Source organism: Colius striatus, chromosome 13, assembly GCF_028858725.1.
Source record: "Colius striatus isolate bColStr4 chromosome 13, bColStr4.1.hap1, whole genome shotgun sequence".
In the NCBI taxonomy this organism is placed as follows: domain Eukaryota; kingdom Metazoa; phylum Chordata; class Aves; order Coliiformes; family Coliidae; genus Colius; species Colius striatus.
The window spans coordinates 5932348-5940813 of NC_084771.1; positions in this window are offsets into that span (position 1 = coordinate 5932348).

Below are 8466 nucleotides of genomic sequence, written 5' to 3' on the forward strand. Positions count from 1 at the left end.
GGACCTTACCATGCACTACCTGTTCCTGCTCTGCAAATGCCTAAAATATGGCAAGCCTCAGATGCTGTTCAATACAATGCCAGTGCAGGACTCTGGGGACTCCAGTTTGGATGTTGCAGATGTAGTAATGATGGCTTTTTTCTCCCAGTACTCTGCCATTGATAAATAACATAGTGTAAATGTATATAAATAGCCTGTGATTTCCCCCTACTGGTTTTTCTATTCTGAGATGTCATCTTAAACATTGGGAACTGTTTAATTTCACCCAGCTCTGTTTTTTTGATAGAACACTCTCCAAGTTCTCTTTCTGTCTGCTTTGAAATGTTTGTGATGTTCCAGGGCAGACGTTTCTGCTTTAGGCTCCTGTACAGCTAAAACTTTGACTTTAGTCTCAAGCCAAGCAGAGTAAATCTATTGCTTACTAACTCCATTATATGTAGAGAAGGTCAAAGATAAAATAGATGGGGAGGGGAGAGGCTTCCTTGTATGAATTTGACAGAGCTGACTTCCAGACTCTGCATGTTCCCAAAATACAATTTGTTGCATCCCCCTCTGCCTGCTGAGGTTAGGTTGAGGCAGGCTGGGAGGATGGGGAGATGGTGCTGGCACTGCAGCTGTCAAAGCCTCTTTGCTGCTCTGGGGAGGCAGAGGATGGTTCCTGTGGGCAGGTGATCCTTCCAGGTGCCTAAACCAGTGGCCCTTTCCTAGGGTCGGTCCCATTTGATTTGCACTCAGGACTATATGCAATCATAAGCACACAGTCACTACCAAAACGCACCACATCCTCCTGAAATCAAATCAAAGAGGGGGGAGGTGGTGAGATGAAGAGGAGCTGTGCAGCTGCCCTGTGCAGGTTAGAACCTGCCTCTGCTGCTACTGAGCCTGTCAGTCTGTTAGCATGGCCCATGGAGGCAGAGGAGTGATGCCCTCCTGCTACTCTCTAGCTTATCCATATCTAAATTCACCTGAAAAGTGGTAAATATTTAGTGTGAGCCAAAGGTGAGCCCTTAGACTGGGAGGAAGGTCTGAGGGAGGCAGTGCTTCAGGGAAGCCCCAACATGGGTTTGGGGCTAACCCTCCCCCCAAAACAGTCACAAGGAGCACTGTGCTGTGGGATGCTTTCCTTCTGCTCGTGTTGGTATGCTGATGCATCTGTGGGGAGGCAGTGCATTAATTCTTATGTAATAAAATTAATTAAAAATCCTAGTCCACATGCACATTGACTCAATCAGCAGCAAATGGCTGCAGCTCTAACGAAGGGCTGCAGGAAGGTGAGAGCCTGCTTTGGGGATACAGGCAGAGTCCAAACAGCTCTTGTCTGCTCCCTTTGAAGGGCAGATTTTGTGATAGTTTTATTCCTCCTAATGACCCCTGCAGGAACAACAGCCAGGTGAGGGCTTCTCTTGGCTCTGGCTCCGGTGGTGACAGGTGAATGGCTTCCAGCCTCCAGCACTCAAGCCACGTTGAGTTTATGCTTTCCCTCTGCTCCTCAGGCAGAGAAACGTCTCCCAAGCAAGCCCTCTTCTGCTGAGGGTTTTGGGAAGCAGGGCTTGGACCAGGAGAAGTGGCTGAGAAAAAGGACTGGCTTTGCTTGAGAGAGAGTATCTATGGCCACACTTTCTGTCAAGCCCCATGCTTCCATGAATGTTAGCCTGAGCTCACTCTTCTCTAAAAGATAACAGGAGGAACTGTGACAACTGACATATTTCTTTCTGCTAAGGCTGCACCACATTTTAATGCAATAAACTGAATTGCAAATCGCAGCTGCACTGCAAAGCAAAGTGTGTTGGAGACCTTGTTACCAAATGGTTGCTCTATAATGTGTTTCAGCTTGCAGTGGAGAGGACCCAAATAAGCACCACACCTGATGGCGGTTTTCATGCCCTACAAGATGCCTTCATCCCTTTTTGGCAGGTGGGGCTCTGATGGGAGTGTGGTGTGTGCCTGTGTCCCTGCCTGGGTAACGTTTAATGACCTGTGTTCAGAGAGCTCTGCAAACATCCTCCTGATAGGTCTGACACATGCATGCTAAAGTGGGAAGGGGATGAGGGGTGGCTCCTCACTTGTGCTGACAATCTTGATTGGGGTTTGCTGCTGCTGCTGAGAGCTCTTCCCTGAGTGCCCTCCTGCAACCCAGTCCCTAAATTAGCTAGGAGGGAGGAGTCCCAGTCCTGCTAGAGCTGGCAGCTACGTTTCCTGGGTGGTGAGTACCTCCCCTTGTTTCTGGACTGGCACAGCCCCACAGGAATGCAGATGAAGCAGTTAAACCAGGGTTAGCCTTTCTGTCAGGGCGGAGCATAGATAGCAAGTGACCGCCCCAGGACTGGGGAGCCTGTGTGTCGTGTGGAGCAGCAAACTGGTGCTATGGTGGGGTTAAGAACTTTATATAAAAGGAACTATTTGTCTTGTTGCTGTTGAGGGATGAAAATGCATTAACTGTGGTGAGGGGGTGCTTGTCCTGTAACTTTGTCCCCCAGTATCATTGGCTTCATCCTTGGCTGAATCCAGCAGGCAGGGACATCAGAGCTAGAAGCTGAGCCTTGCTGTGGGACTGGGTGTTTTGATGGTGGGTTTGTGGGTGACTTTTGAGCCCCTGAAGTGTAAAATACCATTGCTCTGCCCCCTGCCTGCCACCTCATCTTGAGGTGCACACTGCTGTAGCCAAGCCTGTGTAAGAAGAAAGGCAGGTAGGATGCTGTGAATGACAGAGATGCTTTTTTTCCCTAACCCCTCCCCTTGTAAAGCTCCCTCTGATATTTCAACTCTGAAAAATGCTCTTTTTAAAAAATATGAGTCAAACACAGCCTGGCTTTTGTGTTGTTGTTGTAGTATCTTATTTCTTGTAGGTGTTTTTAACTGCTGCTTTGTGAAGCTTAATATTTGCTTTATGTTTAGAAAATTAATACCTGTAGAAGGGTGAATTGGTCTGAGGGATAGCTTGAGACAAACCTAGCCTCTAGCCTGGTGCTAATTACTGTGTGATTACTCTTCTACTGTGCATTACCTGTGATGCACCAGCAATAATTCTTGGTCCTGCAAAAGAGGCTCAAGAAAGGTGGAAGCAGGGGCAATTTGTTCTCCAGTTTTCTTAAACAATATATTGGGCAAGTTGTGTTCTCTTGAGCTTTAGAGCTCAGGCTGGGGATCTTCCCTGGACTTGGCTTCTGATGTTGTTTAAGGTATTGCTACTTGCAGCTCCCGGTGAAGCAGCAGCAGGGAGAGCAAAAGGAAACATGCACTGGGTCTTCTATTGCTTTATTTTGTTGTTTCATACAGTAACTTAGTTTTTGCAAGCTGCTGGGAGGTTTTTTCAAACCAAGGTCAAAAATCAAGGTGTCAGTAAAAGTCTTACAGAGAACCCTTTCTTCCAGGAGCTTGTCTGGAAGTGGAATAAAGCCTGACCAAATAGCATTAAACTATCTAATTCAAGATCTCTCCCTCCTCACTGGCACTTGTGTTTCATTCATCGATGATTCCCCTCTAGCGAGAATTGTGTCACTGTCCCCTCTGAGCACTTTGCCTGGAGAGGGAGCACTGGCAATTCCCTCACAGGGTCAGCCTGTGCCATTAACACATCATTAACTCATTTATGAGGAGCACCAAGAAATAGTGCCCTTGATGCTCCTTATTTACTGGAAGGTGACATCTTAGAAAACCAGCCCTCCAAGAGAGGCTGAGGCTGATCTTTCCAAGTGCAAAATGGAGAGAAGCCCCCAAACCCATTTCTGTCTGTTCTCTCTAAACTCTCCAAATAAATGCCCTCACAATGCTTATCTACAGGTGCTGTTTCACAGGTCTCTTAGCTTTTAAAGATGTTTTTTCACCTGTTTTGTTTCCTCCTCCCATTCCTGGCCTCACCTTTCCATCTGCCCAACAAAGCAGCCACTGACAGCAAATTAGGGCCAATGGCTTATTTGAGGTGGTGTAACTTACTTTCACATTTTGGGAGACTGGCTTGTGTTTTCCTCCTAGTTGGCTGCTTTAAGGGTGGAACATCTCTCTTATGAGGAAAGGATGTGGGACTGGGGCTGTGCAGCCTTGAAAAGACAAAACTAAGGGAGGATCTCATCAATACTTACAAGTGCCTAAAGGGTGGATGTCAGGAGGATGGAGTGACACTTTTTTTCTGCTGTCTCCAGTGACAGATAAAGGGATAATGAACATAAACTGGAACACAAAAAGTTCCACTTAAACATGAGGGAAAACTTTGCTGTTGAGGTGAGGGAGCCCTGCCACAGGCTGCCCCGGGGAGGGTGTGGAGGCTCCATCTCTGGAGGTTTCCAAACCCACCTGGACGTGTTTCTTTGTGACTTGATTGAGGGGAACCTGCTTTAGCAGGGGGATGGATGGGATAATCTCTAGAGGTCCTTTCCATCCCTGACCATTCTACAATCAGGAGCTGGTGTGTGCTATTGCTGTGTGCCAGCTCAGCCCACCTACTGCTGTTGTTCCCCTGAGATTTCGTGCTCATGGCAGCATCAGGGTGAGGCTGGTACAGGAGCTGCAGTGGGTAGAAATGCTGGGCTAGCACATCCAGAGCTGAGTGGTCACGATGCGGTGGGGAAACAAACAGGAGCGGGAGGCAGCAGAGGGATGCAGGTCTCGGGTCTTGAGCAGACGGCATCCAGCCTGCAGGGTCTCTCTCTGTGTCAAGGACCATATGTTGCTGTATTTCACAGCTGGCCCTGGAAGGTTTGCCAGCTAGGATAGATGAAAGGCAGTGGGCAATCTCAAAGATATTTGCTGTTGGTTGTGTTTGGGTCTCTAGTGGAGGTGGTTATGGCCAATGAAATACGTTAGGCTGTACCATGGGCATGCTGGGTTTTGGTAGTTTGCTTGTTGGTCTGGGCACACCTTCTCATGGTAGAGAACACACCTTGAATACCATGTTCAGTTTTGGGCCCCTCACTACAAGAGGGACGCTGAAGAGCTGGAGCGTGTCCAGAGATGGGCAGCGAAGCTGGTGAAGGGTCTGGAGCACAAGCCTGATGGGAAGCAGCTGAAGGAATTGAGGTTGTTTAGTCTGGAGAAGAGGTGGTTGAGAGAATACATGATCATTTTCTACAGCTGCCAGACAGGAGATTGTAGCAAGGTGGAGGTTGGTCTCTTCTCCCAAGTAATGAACGATAGGATCAGAGGAAATGGCCTCAAGTTGCACCAGGGGAGGTTTTAGATTGGAGATTAGGAAGAACTTTTCCCTGAGAGGGTTGTGAGACACTGTCCCAGGTGGTGGAGTTCCCATCTTGGAGATATTTAAAGACCATGTAGCTGAGGTGCTGAGGGCCATGGGTTAGTGGTGGGCTTGGCTGTGTGAGGTGAATGATTAGACTTAATGATCTTAAAAGGTCTTTTCCAACCGAAAGAACTCTGTGATTTATGGCTGCTCTGGAGTTAGATAAGATGGTAATTAATATGTGGATGGGAAGGACCTTCATGTACATTCTCATCCTGCTAAATCTGAGTTTCCCCAGCTTCACAGATGCTCTGTTAGAGTCTTTTTCCCATCTCTCCCATTCCAGGCCACACTCAGACACCAGCTCTGGCAGGAGGTGGCAGGGCTGTGCTGGAGCTGTCAGGTGACAGCCTCTCCCAAAGCAGAGCTGCAAATCTCTGTGAGTCAGAGAAGGATTGCCCCCAGCCCTGCAGCACGAGGGGAGGAGGAGGGCCCAACAAGGGCTTGGGGTGCCTGTGGTGGGAGAGGGGATCCTCCCAGAGGAGCTGCTGCTTTGCTGGAAGTTGTCTCCTAAATATGGACATGATTATTTTCATTTATCTGTTTGCTGGGGAATCTTCACGTTTTCCCCTTAATCCTGGAGGCGAGTCACTGGTGTCCTGTGTGCATGTGACATGGCTGTGCACAAACTCCCTTTGTGACTTCTTTCTTTCACTGGGGGGAAACACATTCAGGAAAGAGCAGGGCCCTGACAACCGGAATCAAGTGTTTCTAAATATGGACATCCCTTTTTGGACTAAAAAGTCCTTTTTGTACCATGCATATTTCCCCTGTTAATCATTTCCTTTTGTTCCTCACTAACTTTGTTCCTCTAGTGTTACAGAAGGAATTGTAGCCACTCTGTTTGTAAACTTTCCTTTATGATACGTGAACCAGCTTGGATGTTAGATGAGTGTGCTGGGTTTTCTGCTCAGTGCAGTGGGAGAGGCCAGTGCTCTGCCTACTCACCCTTGGCTTCTTTTTTTTTTCATTAAAAAAAAAAAATAGTCATATTTGGCCTCAGCCTGTCTGGAAATATTGAGGATTTCACAGGCCATTGAGCTTTGCCTGGTCCTATTCACTGCTTTTGTGTTACATTAATTGGCTTGATAAAGAAGGGCCTGGGCTCTGTGAAGTGCTTCTGCAAGGTGAAACGTGAGATGAAGGGGGGGAATATTCAGATGTTCCCTAGCAGTTATGCTCGCTGGATAATCTGAATGCATCAGAAATGAGCTAGAGCTCAGACAAAGTAGGGGATTAGGAGTCTGAGATGGGCGAGCGGGGTGGACATCTGGAAGCCTGCTGTTTAGCTTGTCTGCCGGGGCGGCTTGTGTCTTCATTAGACGGGTTATACACCCGAGAACGAGCAGCACATCAGGAGCCTGGGATGGAGCTCTCCATGGATCTCTTCTGAAATAACATTTTCTGACGTTATTTATGGACTGCTCTGTGTGTCCCACACGAAATCAGGCGGGAGCAGAGCAGGAGATGGTCCTGCCCTCTTTATCAGAGCTCTGTACACCCCGCACAAACCCAGGCAGGAGCAGAGCAGGAAGGAAATGCTCAGGCTTCGTGGCTGTGTCTGCATGTGTCACCTCTGCCTCCTGCTTTGGGGACACACATGGTGTATGCCTGTGGCCGGTGTTAGGCAGATGGCAGATGCTCAGGCTCTCTCTCTCACGGCACTCGCTGCGTTTTTGGGCAGGCAAGACTCAGGCAGAGCCCAAAAGAAAAGTCAACGCATGGGAGAGGAGCAGAGAAGCAAAACTAGAGGCTTCTGAACCCTTCCCATGTGTGGAGGCTGGCTCTCCTAAAGTTGAGGTTGTTATTACAGCTCAGGGCTGCTTCTGCCACCATGGGCAGCACCACCCCGTCCCTCTGCAGGCACCAGGCCATGGCTCGGGAATCGGGGCCGTGGGTGCAGCGGGCACAGACGTGTGGGGTTTTTATGACTTGAGGAAGAAGCAGCCAGCTGCCAAATGCTTTTGTCTCTTTGAAAGCACAATATTGGAGAAGGAATTCCAAATATGTTGTGAACAGAAATAGCTGAATAGTGACTTGTTTTGGTTTTGCTTTTCCCTCAAAAGTTAATTTCTTTACCAGCCTCTCAGTGTGCACTCAGTTTCTCCTCTTCCTTCCCAGCATTTCACTCCATCTCCTTCCTGAACAACCCACCTTGACAGCTTCAATTTTGGCTACAGCTTTACCATATCAAAGCATGGCTGTGCAGAGCTGGAGCATTGCAGCACTCCCACCAAACATCCACTGCTGCCTGAACAGCATCACACCTGCCCTGGGTGGGAAACCTCTTACTGAGCAAGCTGATGCCGAGAGGTTTGGGACAGGTGCATTGTTCAGATGGGCAGTGTTGATTCCCAGCCTGCCCTGTCTCTGGCAGAGGTTTAGGGGAAGGTAAAGTGAGGACCTCCATGTACAAATGCATCATGAGAGGCTCATGTGCTTTGAGTCCTGCTGTGGGATGATAAAAACAAGGGGATTTCTAGCTTAAAAAAATAATCAATGCTGTAGAAGAGGCAGTGCATTAGTAAAGACTGGTTGAAGGACATATGCCAGTGGCTACTGGACACAATGGCCTGGGCAATTAAAAGGACTGAGGAGTGAGCACAGTGCAGCTGTGTGGCAGCATCTGCTGAAAGTGCTGACTTGGTGACACGTAACCATGCCATGACAGAGATGTGCAAGTTTAGAGAGAGAAGGAAAGCACCAGGGAGGAAACTTTTGGAATCTGGTTACAAAGTCCTCCTTTTCCCAACCTTTTCCCCTCAGGGTGAAAGGAGGAGTATTTCTCTTGAAAAATGGGGCCAGAAAAGCATTTATGTGCTATGGGGGACTCTAGGTTAGGAGATTTGCCTGATTTCACACAGACTGAGTTCAGTTAACTGTTATGGCCCAAATTGTTGCTCCATTTTAATGTAACTTTTCAGAATTGCCATGTGTAGGAACTGCCCTGTGCCAGGGGGACAGCACAAGGGGCTGCCCAGAGGCTTCAGGGGACCCATGGCAGGGACAGCACATGCTGCAGCTCTCTGCTACCCTTTTGGGCTGCCAAAGCCATTGCTGTGAGGTAGAGGGGTCCAGGTTTTGGACTCAGCCCCAAGCACTGGGTCAGCCCTGATGGCTTTGGCCAGGGATGCTCCAGCGAGCAGGAGCTGCTGTGAGTCTACATTCTCCTTGACTTCAGCCCTGAAGAAAACCTAAAGCCTCAGTCAATAATAAGCTTATAAGACAGTAAA